General features: G+C 40.3%; 1 pseudogene; it reads right to left on the bottom strand.

Moving 5' to 3' along the window:
* Positions 1-224: 224 nt before the first annotated feature.
* LOC114621029 overlaps positions 225-13,369 on the bottom strand; it is a 61,604-nt pseudogene continuing 48,459 nt past the window's right edge.

The following is a 13,369-nucleotide window of genomic DNA, read 5'->3' as shown; positions in this document are numbered from 1 at the left end:
CTATACTCCTTCCTTCCTTCCTTCCTTCCTTCCTTCCTTCCTTCCTTCCTTCCTTCCTTCCTTCCTTCCTTTCACTTGTTCCCTCTCTCTCTCTCTCTCTCTCTCTCTCTCTCTCTCTCTCACACACACACACACACACACACACACACACACTCACAAACACCCTACCCCTAATCACAGGCAGACCAAGGTATGATAACACTAAGGTTTATTGAAGAAGCATCCTAGTAGAGATGATGGCATTTGCCCACGACACTCTTGATGTACAAAGCCCAGACATTTTGCCAATTCTTCTTGAGCAAGAACACCAAGATGTTGACAGCCAGGTGGATGTTGTAGACCAGGTTTCATCAATCATCTTGATGTGGCCAACAGCAATGGCCAAACACAGCACCTTCTTCATCTGGAACTTGATCATGTATTTCACCTCACTGACTTCAGCCACCATGTTTGTATTGTGTGTCAGCAGGGAAGGGAACTTACCTGTCTTGTTTAGGTCTAAGCCTTTGTTCTTCTTGATAAGAGATCCAGAGGCCGAAAGACATCACACTTCTTGGTATCCTTTCGATAAAAAAGATTAAGGTTCTTCAGTGTTTGGATGTTCATGTGGAGGATGTCCACAACTTTGGATTCATCACAGTGCTACTGGTCCCCAAAACCCATGCAGAGAATGTGGTGTAAGGAGTAGAATTAAGCCTGATTGTGCTCCAGAAGTGTTTGTCCTTCTGTGGGTTCCCATGTAGGACTTCCAGCACTGCCTGGTGCCAGCTGTCACGGAGATACTTTGCTGCTCATGGCTGTTCATGCCTGGAAAACCAGAAAAGAGCCTTCTACCTTTTCATTTGATGTTCTTGGACAACTAACTCAATCCAACTAAGTTGGAATGAATTATCCAGATATACAGCAATCAGGTATAGACAAGGAAGATAGAGAATAGGATTTTGTGGCCCAGATTTCCAACATTTCCATGTCAACAGCCTCTGTCAAAGCACAAATCACAACAGGTTGGGGACCCAGAAGTCAAACAACTGCTCTAAGCAACATTGACTATAGGCACAAATATCTTAGGAGTTTTCAAATACCAGTTTTTAGCTCCTCATATTTCATTGGACCCCGACAGGTATAAGAAGTCTAAGAAAACAACAAATGAAAGTGTAATTACTCAGAATCGCACAGGAGTCACTGAAAGATGTGGGGCACGGCCCACATTTAGAATACCATAATACTTATTCAGTGCAATAGATTCAGACCCCTGTTGGTGTTAAAAAATTGCTCAAGATTATAATAAGTCTCTTCATCATCTTAGTTAATATGATGCTCCCACACTGCCCGTTGCTCAGGAGACATTGCACTGGCTTGTTTGATCATTTGCTCTGGAGTTTGTACTCAACTAGCAGTCTGTAATTTCCTATGACTCTCCTTCTCCCTTTTTATTGGGAAAGAGAAACATTCCCTTCTTTCATCTTCAAAGATTTTTTTTCTTTTTTTGGTGTGTGTCCTTTATAATTCTTCAAAGTGACTGACGAGTGCCTCTGTCATGACAGCAGTAAAGCAATTTGTGAACCTTCACAAAGATGCAGCTCAAGTAAAATTTATTTTTCTGTGTTAACAAAGTAGCACATGACACCTAATATTTCCTAACCAGGCCCTCCTGTCCAGAACTCTGACTGTTCTAGAATGGCATCTCTGAACATCTATCTTTAAAATGATGAAAAGATATTGGTAGCACTAAAAAAAAAAAATTCTATCACCCCCCCCCCTTTTAAATAAGAGCTAGTAGGATTATGGGAGCTATTGCCTGGGAATATTGGTCCCACACTAACTATTACATTATTTTTTTTTGAATCTCTGTCAAGACCCTGGTGTGGAAACTTCCCCGTTAACAGCTGAGGACTCTGACTTGGCACAAATCATTATAGTAATCATTTTACTCTTGTAGACTACTCCATAAAATTACTGCAACAAACAGTAGCTCTTTAATGAGGCATGATGGTGCCAAACCTGTAATCCTAGCACTGGGTAAGCTGAAGCAGGAGGATATCAAGGTCAGGGTCACTCTGGGATAACTACTGGGACCCTGTATCAAGATATAATGCTACAAAAGAAGAAAAAATATGCTCCAAAATCCCCTTCTCTCTTTCTCTCCCTCCCTCTCTTCACCTTCCCTCTCTCTCTCCATCCCTCTCTCTTCCCTCACTCCCTTCTTTCTTCCATCTCTTCCATCCCTCGGTCCCTCCTTCCCTCTCTCTGGGCATAGTATGTGTTATGTGTATACATGTAACTCTATTCCTGCATTCCAGAACCTATATTTTGATTCATGATGTAAAATATGTCCCTTTTAGAAAAAAAGGAGGTTCCAGGAGATACTGAGATTTAAGGGACTCAGTTATTGGTCAGGGAGGAACTTCCATGAAGGTACCAACTCTGTTTTGTTATAAGTTAGTGTCCAGTTGTCACCATCATAAAGAAACTGGTGATTTCTGCTTCAGAAGTCTTAGCTCAGTTTTAACTCTCCTCTGATGTTTATTCTTGCATCCTGCTCCCCGCAGGGAGAGCTTCCGATGGTTCTTTATCTTCCACACCTTACTGGATAGAATTCTTCCACAGATACATTGTTGTCTCACTCCCACACAGCAAAATCTTTAAGAGATTTTTCAGAATGAACTTGAGCCGTTCTCTCTTTAAAGCATCCTTTAGTCTACCTTGGCACTGAAGAAGTGAGAATGTGAGAAAGATTTTTTTTTTTAAACCAAGGAATGGTTCAAACAAACTCAGTATTTAGGGGAAAGAGGACAGAGTTCTGAAAATGTTCTTAAGCGTTTAGGGGCTCACTAGTCTACTCTGCCTTCAGAGAGACTTTCTGTCCCCTCTGAGGCCTCCTCAAGCCAGCCTCCCTCCGATTGTAAGACAGTCTGTCATTCAGCTAGGGCTCTCTACGGAAGCCATCTTTCCCCCATTTATATGGAGCAGAGAAACAAGACAGCCTGCTTGAAGGACATAGAGCAGTTGCCTGAATTCGATGTTAGCAGAGCACAGGAGTCTGCAGGTGCCCAGACAAATTATTGATCCAAGTTCACCATAAATATTCCAGTAGATTCAGGGGGTAAAGTTATTGCTTTTTGAGTGTAGTCTCCTAGAGTGAGCACACCATGAAGGGTTGACTTTTCGAAGAAAAACATTAGATGATTCCCCGTGGCGGGGCAGAGATGTCTCCCTTAGGAAGCCATTACTTTCAGGTTGAGCCATCAACAAACCATTCCCTGGCTGTAGTCTAATTAAATTGCACACATTTTAGGGGGTGTAAAATAGAGATGCTGACGTGCCAGCGGTTATGCTGCTGACACAGACGGTCTGAGTGCACTTGATATAAATGATGCTGACATAGGCCTTCTCCTTGAGAACAGCTGCTGGAGATGCCCTCTGGCCAGATCCCTGAGGGCTAACTCAGGGTACTGTCTAGGCTGAAGAGGAAAGCTTCTTCTACTGACAGCTAGTACCTGGTCTGAAAGCTTTGCCTACTGATTTCTCAGTAGTGAGTTCTTCTGTTGGGGCAGGGCTTCTCGTAAAGCCCACTATTGGATGAAGATATTATCTTAATACCGCACTGGCTTGGTTTGCAGAACTTCAAAGGTCATTATTATTCACCGAGTTTGGGATGGAAAATGAAGGCATGATTATTATGGTGTAAAATATGTTCTTTAATGAAGGTTCACATTACTGACACTTGAGCCCTATCTTGTTAAGCCACATATTAGCCATCATTGCTGACAATTTTGCAGATAGAGATGATAACAAGAAATCTTAAAATCTTTATTGAAATTCACAGACTCAGTATAATGCCCACTTAGCCAAAGGATTTAAGACATCCTGTTCTTGTGAACAGATTATGAGCCTCCTTCATTGATCCACTATATGATCAGAACCTGCATGTGACACCCAATATTTGACGTCTGTTTGCAATAAGGCTTTTAGAAAGTAACACCTCCATCCACAGTATCTTTCTTTAGTATCCCTCCTTGACAATTTTGTGACATAGTCAACTGTTAGAGCGGTCCAGTCAAATTCTCCAGGAAAATAATGACAAGATGGGATTTTATGTGGTAGAGATTTACAGAGAGAATTCCCTGAAGGGGGCAGAAACAGGAGGGGCAGGTGAGCTTTCAGATCCAGAAGTGTTAGGAGTTCCACATTGGCTGAGACAATGAAGCTCTAGAATCTCTGTATGTTCCATTCTTGCCTGGGAGAAGCTCAGAAGCAGCATCATGGACTTGAAGGAGCTGGAACCAACCCCATCCCCATGTAGTGTTTCTTCAAAGAGGATCTAGGTATTGTTCTCTGTAGCTACCAATAGTGGCTTTTCTATGTACAAAAATAGAAGTTCCTTTTCTCCAGCATGCTACTTTGGGGCCGTTATGAATCTACCAGCTAATGTTTTGGGGACAAATCATGGGATATTAAATGTATGGCTTCACCACTTATCTCTTTCAGAACAAGATTTAGCTAAAATCAGAAGGTGTCCTTGGTGTCCTTGGACTCAGAAGTCTAAAAACCATATAGTTCTGAGATGGGACAGTGTCCCAGTGGAAGAACATCCAGAGACATGGGGGCCCAGGAACCACACAGCTCTGAGAGGCATTGCAGCTCTCAGAAAGGGTCTCCCCAGCTAAGCTGAGGAGCTCAGAAGTCTCAGCCCTGCTCCTTTTCTTCCCTTCTTCCCTTCTTCCCTTCTTCCCTTCATTGCTTTGTGTCTTCTTCCTATGAGACAGTCACACCAGGCAGCATCTCATAAAGAGATTTATTGGAGGGTTCGGTGTGTGGAGGGATGAATCCAGGAGTGGCTGCCTCTGTCCTCTGGAAGGGGTGAACAGCCGGGAAGGAATTGGGACAAAAATCCAGGCTCACACAGGGTTTCTTAGGGAGCAGAGCTGTCTAGGGCCGACATTGCCAGGGTGAAGATTGGTGGGATTTCAAGTCCTAAGCTTAAGGGAATCTCAAGGGTTGGTGGGTTTTCCTATTCAAGGATTGGGTGACTTAATCTCGGGCGGGTCCCATTGAGGGGCTGGAGATAACTTTTGTGACCATTACAGAGGCTGGAAACACTGTTATGCAGTTAGGGAGGTCATGGGGGAGGGGTCTGGATGCAGGAACTCCCCAGTGGGGGTCAGACCACTTTTCTGCCTTGAGGGCTTACAAAGTATACAAAGTTTTCAAAGTTTACATAATTTACAAAGGGAGTTCAGGGCAGGGACCAGAGTGTTGTGAATAACCAACATACTTCTTATCTCTTTCAGAACAAGGTTGCAGTCATGGTATTTGTTTTGTAAAGAGGGAGATCAGATGGACAATATCCACAAAGCTTAAGTAAATCCTGAGACAATATACAAAATCAGATGCTCAATACAAAAGAAACAAACAAACAAACAACAAACAAACAAACAAAAAACAAACCAACAACAACAACAAAAAAAACCCAAAACCAGAAAACCAGACCAAGAAGAGTACCTGCCCATTCTCTCTGGCTCACTTCCTGGGAGGAGAATGGTTACGTGGAGGACTCTCGAAGCAGTAGAGCAGAAGATGGATCAAGATCTCTGGAAGTCAAGGAGATGCATAACAAATGCATGTCTTGGAAGTAGAGGGATGCATTCTGGGAAGGTGAAAATGGCAAGAATAGGAAGCTCTGAAGAGAGTCTTTTGGGTAGGAAAATGTAAAACTCCTAGAAACTGGGAATGCTTAGAAAAACTACTCATTCATGTAACAATTAACTGTGGGTTAGTTAGTATGCCAGATTCTATTGTGGGTTCTTGGGACATGGCAGGAAACAAAGCAAAGATTCTTTCAGCAGCTTAAGTTTTAGCAGGGAGATACTAACATGCATATAAAGCAATATAAAAAAACACACATAAATGACTTATCTAAGTAGGTTTCATGTGGACTACTTTGGCTTTTTGACAATAGTCGCCTTGGCTGTGATTACTGGGAGCCATTCTCCTGCTCCCTTAGATCCTCCAAGGTTTTCCCTGAGTTTCCCCCAAGACAGACTCACCTAACCAAACCTACTGTAGATCAGTGATTTTTAATTTTCACCCATAGTTCCACCTTCTGAATTTAGGAAGACTGGACTATCGTGATAGCCTGTAGCTAGAGTCTCTCCTTTGCATTCTTTAAGAGATGTTGATCTATTTCTTTCTGTATGCCGACATTGTGGTTGGAGCTGAGGAGTAAAGGAAATCAGAGTAGTCTCCTCTAGGGAAGCACAGGGCTATGGGAAAGAAGAGGATAGGAACTTAATTCACCTGTGTGTACTATGGTGTACGTTAGACATATGGTCCAAAGTGAGTAGCGGTAACCTGGGTTTGCAGGAGGTGAACAGAATGAGTTAACCAGAGTATAGTTGGAGAAGGTGGTTTAGAGGCTAAGGGTTAGGGTTACATAGGATTTTCCAGGTAAAGTGATGTCAGAAGGCTCTTTGGTTCAGGGTATATTACACGACCCAGATTCTAAGATTTGTGCAATGCTCAGCTGAGCATTGATCATGGACATAAGGCAGATAGTAGACATACAAAAGGCTAGGATGTCGCCAGATAGTAAAGCGCTCAACAAAACAAGGCACCTGTGTTCTCCAGGGTTGGAATGATCAATTTTAGCTCCTACATTGGGTATAAATACTGATGTCTCAGTAGACTCAAGAAACTAATATTGAAGTGCATTGTCCACAGTTTCTTTGGTCTTGCTTTATTTCTGGCCCTGGTATTAGAGTCCTTTAGCCAAAGTCCTCATAAGAAAAAAAAAAAAAAAACATGGTTATATCTCAACTCCATCATTTAACTATCTTTTACCTTTCTTAAGAGTCAAATAAGATTGGCAATATATTACAATGTGAGATGTGTACAAACGTGTTCGAAAATAATCTGTGAATAGGAACATTTTTTTTCATTTTTAGCAAATTCTCAATAAATCTCCATGTTCAAACCTTTTTGCTTGTTTGCTGTTTTAGTTTATCTACTAGCAGTGATAAGGTATCGCCAGATGGGACCTGCCTTAGGTAATATCACAAGTGATAAATCATTCTTGCCCTCTAGGGAATAGAATGGAAGTAGATAGAACAGTCACCACTGGACTCAGATGTGTGTGTTGTGGGCGGGGACAGCAAGCAAAGTTCTCAGTCTGTCAGCTCAGTAAGTGTTCCTGTTGTCTCCTCAGTGGGTCAGCAGCTCATTAATCCGCTGAAGTACTCCACATAGAGTGTAAATGCAAGGCTGCTAGTACCTACTATCTCAAGTGGAAAATGGGTAGATTGTTTCCAGAATTGTAGAAAGAGCTTTTATTGGTTTCGAAAGTGTTCTTTCATGTTTTACAACTTATTGCTCATGTTGACTCAAGAATGTCACACAGACTTTCTGTAATCTGCCCTCCAGATATGTGGTAATTGTATGATTTTAACCTCTGTCAGAAATTCTTGACATGTGTGTGGAGTCTACTGATTGATTTCTGAAGGCCCTCGGGGCTCCTGACGTGGATGCTCATTTTGAGTAAGATGTACATTTTTTAACATTAGCTCTGTATCTTTTAATCAAAATTCGAGTGGATCTTTCAACCTGCTAGAATCAGAGTCTTGATAAATCTGCTAAGAACTAGGACATAAATCATGGAATTTGCTAGAAAACTATTCAGAGTAAGCATGGATGATATTATTGTAGAGTTCACAATAAATACAGAAATTCATTTATGAATGTTAAAACTGAGGTCCAGGACATTGTAATGATTTTCCCAAGGTCACTAACACATGGACCAATATAATTTAGATTTAATTTTCTATTACCTTATTTGACGTGTTCTCTCTCATATTTTCATCTTCAACTTTAATTTTTAAGTTAAAAAACAATTACATCATTTCAACTTCCCTTTTGTCCCTCCAGCCCTTCCTATGTCTCCTCCTTACTCCCTCTCCCCCCTCAAAGTTATGGCCTTATTTTTCTTTAATTGTTATTGTTACATATATGCAAATGTAATATATATATATACATACATATATATATAATGTAATAAATATATAAATGTAATCATGTAATCTCAGGAGTCCATTTAGTGTTGCTTGTGTGTATATAAAACTAGAATAGATTTGTACATAGCTCAAGGAAGCTGTTGTGTCATAAAGTGACTTGTAACCAGAATGACAAGGGTGGTAATAAAGATGACTCTAGAGGAAACAAAATATTTCATAATCCATAGGCCAACTATGAGGAGTGTCAAACCAATATACGTACACTGTTACCACTACTTCCTATGCAGTTAGAACATGCAAGTTAAGTCTAGAGATCCTAGGTAATGTGAATGATGGTTCGTTTTTGTCAACTTCACACACATGTAGTTACATCTACAAGGGGAGAATCTTAAAGGAATTGCTTCTATCGGATTGGCCTGTGGGCCTGTCTGTGGGACACTTCATTGACTGCTTGCTAAGTGATCTAGAAGGTCTCAGTCCTTTATGGAAGTGGCATTCCTAGGCAGGTGGGAGAAGGCTCCATCATAAAGGTCGCCCCAACAGTGAGAGGAGCAAGGCAGGAGGCATCCAGTGGAGCTCCTGCCTCGGTTTCCCTTGACGGTGGATTGTAATCTACAAGCCCAATAAACCCTTCCACACCCAAGTTGGCTTTTGTCTAGCATTTTATTACAGCAAGACAAAGCAACTACTAATACTGATTTAAGTCAGGAGCATTTAGTATGTCAGGCAATTTTAAACTGAATGTGAGTTTTTGTTTGTTTGCTTAAATAAAATATTTTTGATATGATGGAAGCTCAGTTTGTAGTCCACAGAAGAGTTTTGATTTTTCTTCCGTGGGGCAGCCAGTTTCCTTATTGGCTGACTAAACAATGATGCTTCAGTTAGCCCGAGATAGCTTTGTCTTCAGCAAGTAGAAAGTAATTTTTTTTAAATTAAAAAAAAAAAAAAAGCTTACCACGCAGTCCAAACCTTATCTGTCATTTTGCGGATTTTCAAAAGATTTTGGAACAATTTATTTTCTCAGAGAACCAAAGCGCCCTCTACTGTTTATTTTCGGTCATTACAGCCAAATCTGTCTGGTACCAGATGCTCTTTGGAAATAAACGCAAAAACAAAAATGTAAAGTTTGAAGAAGCATTTCAGTCATCAAAATGTGCTTTCAAAACCATCAGTCAGTATTTATGGACTTAAAGTAAGCCATAGAGTTGTACAAATAATAAACCTTATGAATTAAATTCAAATTGGATCCAATAAGTTAGTAACTTAAATGCTTCAGAGGTCACAGAGTGCGCATGGCTTCATCTGTCTTTATACAAGGTTACACTGTGTTTTCCTTTTTTTGGGGGTGGGTGGGTGGGTGAGTATTTAAACCTTTTAAAACTAAGAGCCCATAGAGCAGTATCACACTGATATTTTTGGGATGGTTTGTACTTTAAAAGAAACAGCTTCCTTATAATTGGCCTCAAGTTCTGGTGGAAATGCTTATAGGAACTAGAATAAAAACCAAAAGAAACGTACAAAATACTGGTTTACGTTGGTAGCAGATAGTGTTCTTTGAAGACTCCTCCGTGGAGATGACCACCATTAAAATGACTGGAGCTAGTTCTGCCAGTCAATACTTGACGTAAGAATTCTTTTTTAAAGGCGTCTATACCTGCTGACAGCGATGCGGAGCTGGCAAATAACAACCCAAAACAAAATGAAGTGGCCATAGGAAAGGATTCATTTTAATTCTATCCAAATTTACTTTCAGTCAATATTCCAGTATCATTGTCTTCTCGGTCCAGTACCCCATCTCCGCAAGGCTGTTCCTGGGAGCCAGACGGTTGAGGTTATTCGGGACGGAAGTTAGGAGAGGAACTGCTCATAGCTTCACTTCTGTTATGAGTCTCTCGTTAAGTATTCTCTCGGATGTGTGTACTGTAGGGTGTTTGTATTTTGGGATTCTACACAGGCTTTTTCAGCGTGACAGCTAACTGCATCTTTAATAGTCACAGACAAAAGAAATGATAAAATTCCCTTGAAAATTACAATGTTAAATTTGGAGGTGGCTTCAGTGAGTTTTATTGGATGTGATTATTTCCTAGGCATTTTTTAGTGTAATTACTTCCAAGAAGCAACCTACAGATAGTCCTAAAAAGTTGTTCAATACATTTTACTTTATTTAATAAGCGCCGGACGTAAAACAATGGAAGTGTACATTTGTCCGTTTTACTGTTTGTAGAAATAACATCTCTCCTACATGGTCTTTACTTGACTCAAATAACAAAGGTCAAGACGAGGAGAGAGATGATTAAGCCTGTCAAAGTTGGAAAAAAAAAGAGAAATAAAAGCGATAAACTTATTTCTGATAAACTGTGGATATTTGTGAGAAAGTAAACTTCTAACTCAAATTTCTCATGATATTTACATGTCTTACACTTTGATCACTAAATACAGCCCTACTATTAGCCTTAATGATTTTCAATCACGTATCTTATTTTCAAAATTCACATTACAGTGTATGCAGTCACTTTCAGCTTTTAGCATTGGTTTCAACTCACCTTATACGACCTATTTTCTTCCCGTGCTACTCAATTTATTTTAAAAAAAAAATGAAAAAAAAAAGACCAGGTGTTTCCAATTTAAATTTCTGAAGGCAAATGATGAAGACTTTTCTCAATACAACTCATTAAATTTATTGAGGTTTTTTTTAAACAATGTCATGTGATTCAAAGAACTACAGAAAGTTGAATGCAGAGAAAAGGAGAAATAGTCTCCCCAGGGAGGAGAACACCAGCACACTCTCTCTCCAATTCCAAATGGTCATCTCCTGAAAATATATGTACACATAACATTATACAGACTGAGCAGGCTGTACTTAAATATTTAGGAACATACATAAATGCATATACATCTAGAGATACGTATGTATATATGTATGTATATATGTATGTATGTATATATGTATGTATGTACATATGTATATAACAATGAATGAATAAAAAGGTCATGAATTTTAAAGAAGGCAGCAAGGGTGAGTATTTTGGAGGGAGAAAGGGGAAATGATGTAATTATATTACAATCTCAAAAAAATAATTTCAGAAGGATGTCATGTGGTTGACATTCTGAATAACTTGGAATAGTCTTATAAGGCTACGCATCAGCTTACTGTGAAGTTTATTATCATTTTAAACCAATAATATTAGCTGCCTTTCTAAAGGATCTCAGATTTATTTATTCTGCACTGTACTAGCAGCGTCTTGTGGGGAGTGAATAAATATTTCCTAGTCTTTACATTTCAGCTGGCTAGCACTTAAAGGTCCAGGATCAGGAGAGAACAGTCTTGCAGAAGCTCATAAATCTGATTAATTTGGGGGCATTTTTTTCTTTCATACTTTTTCATAGAACTCCATTGCCAAGCCTTTAAAATGTTTTTTTTTCTCTAGCTCTTGGGAGCTTTTTAGTTCTTCCACAAAAAGACAAATCTTGGCTACTGGCCTTTTTGGCACCTGCTAAGATTTTCATAGACCTAGACTGAAGTTTCAGTCTGTTCCTGGAACTTCAGACCTTGACAATAGAAATGGTGTCTGTCTATTTGTCTTTTGCACCATTTGCTTTTAGTCCCTTTCTTTCATATACCACTTGAAAGTATAGGAAGAGGCAGCTTAGGGACAGGGAGGAGAAGAAAACCTGTATCCCCGTCTTCACTCTCTGAGTCTCTGTTTTCAATGTATCCAGGAAAAGGTGAAGCAAACACATTAGAACTGTGTAGTGACAACGTGCATCTGACTAGTTTGCTGTCAGAGAGCCTTGATCTTATAATGTGGTCAGTGGAGTCTCTTTCCTTGTGCCACTTACACTGCAGAAGCAGCCATGATGGTTCACAGGCAAGAGGGGATGATTAGCAGTGCATGGCAGAGGGAAGAGGTACCTTCCAGAGATTAGAGAATTCACACTTAACAAAAACACAGAACTCAAAATTCATCTTGAGGCCCAATCATTCTTAGGCCTTAAAATAGTACTTTCACCCTTTCTCAAGCCCAGGGGAAATGCTTTTAGGTCCCCTCTCTTACCCCAGATTCTCCTCCAGCGGAAGAGGCACTGACTGTCTAGCTGCTGGGTAACTGCTCTGGGTTTTTGTTCCAAAGTTCAATTCATCTGGATCAGAGTTTAGCCCCATGTAAAGGCCTCAAGGCCACAGGCCTTGCATGGCTGTGAATCTGGGTAACAGTAACTCCTCTCCTGGCAGGTTGTTCAGTGAACAGGACATTGCTACTGATCTAACCTATAGTCCTCACTCAAATCCCATTGGTAATAAAAATGTCAGGTGGATAGCTGGAAGATCACAGAAGGGTAATTTATTGTAACACAATTTTCTGATAAATTTTCTTGTCCTGTATAGGTTTTATTGTGACGCAACCTAGTCACCTGTGAGGAGGGAATATCAATTGAAGAACTGCCTAGATCAGATTGGCCCACATCCATGAGAAATTGTTTGACGTTTGATATAGAAAGGCCCATTGAGGATGGCACCATCCTAGACAGGAGAGACTGTGTTGAATAAGAAAGCTGGGCATGAGCCAGAAAGCCAGTCAGTAAGCAGCAATAGTTTCTGTTTCAGTTCCTGCTCTGGTTTCTGCCCTGACTTCCCTCAGTAATAGAATATGACCTGGAAGTCTAAGTTGAAATAAATCCTGCCCTTCCAAAGCTGTTTTTGGTCAGTTTATCATAGCCACATAAGGCAATCTAGAACAATATGTCAGTTCTGTTTTCAACTTGGAAGGTATATTCTTGGATGGCTGGAAAGTCTCAACACATCCACAGCACAGATCATCTTGAATTCTCCGGCAAGCCACGCTGGGTATTTTCTCCAAGATCAGTAACTTATTCTGCTGTGGGGTTGCTGATACTTTGTGTTCTAGGAAAAGTTTTATATTAGTTCCTTTGCCTGTTACCAAGACAAAATATTGACAAAAGTAATACAAGGCTGGAGGGCTATGTTTTGGTTCAAAGTTTGAGGGTAGGACCCAAGTAGTTTGGAAGGCACAGGGGCAGGAGCATGAAGCATTGTGCCCAGTCAGGAAGCAGAGAGAGGTGAAACTGCTTTCTAGACCTTTCTCCTTTTTATCCAGTCCAGGACATCAGCACCTGGAAGTGCTTCCTAGAATTGGAAGCTTTTCCAATCTCAATTAACCCAATACAGAAAGTCCCTCACAGCCATTCCCAGAAGTTTTTCATGGTGACTCTAAATTCCATCAAGTTCACAACATGACAACAGTCATCCCAGAAGTTTTGTTTTCATGGTGACTCTAAATTCCACCAAGTTCACAACATGACAACAGTCAAGTTTGGAACGGATGACATATGCACTCAAAAGTGGA

The sequence above is a fragment of the Grammomys surdaster genome, unplaced genomic scaffold (assembly GCF_004785775.1).
Source record: "Grammomys surdaster isolate TR1022 unplaced genomic scaffold, NIH_TR_1.0 171, whole genome shotgun sequence".
Taxonomy (NCBI): Eukaryota; Metazoa; Chordata; class Mammalia; order Rodentia; family Muridae; genus Grammomys; species Grammomys surdaster.
The sequence above is the reverse complement of the archived record's forward strand: the minus strand, read 5'-3'. Positions and strand labels throughout refer to the sequence as shown.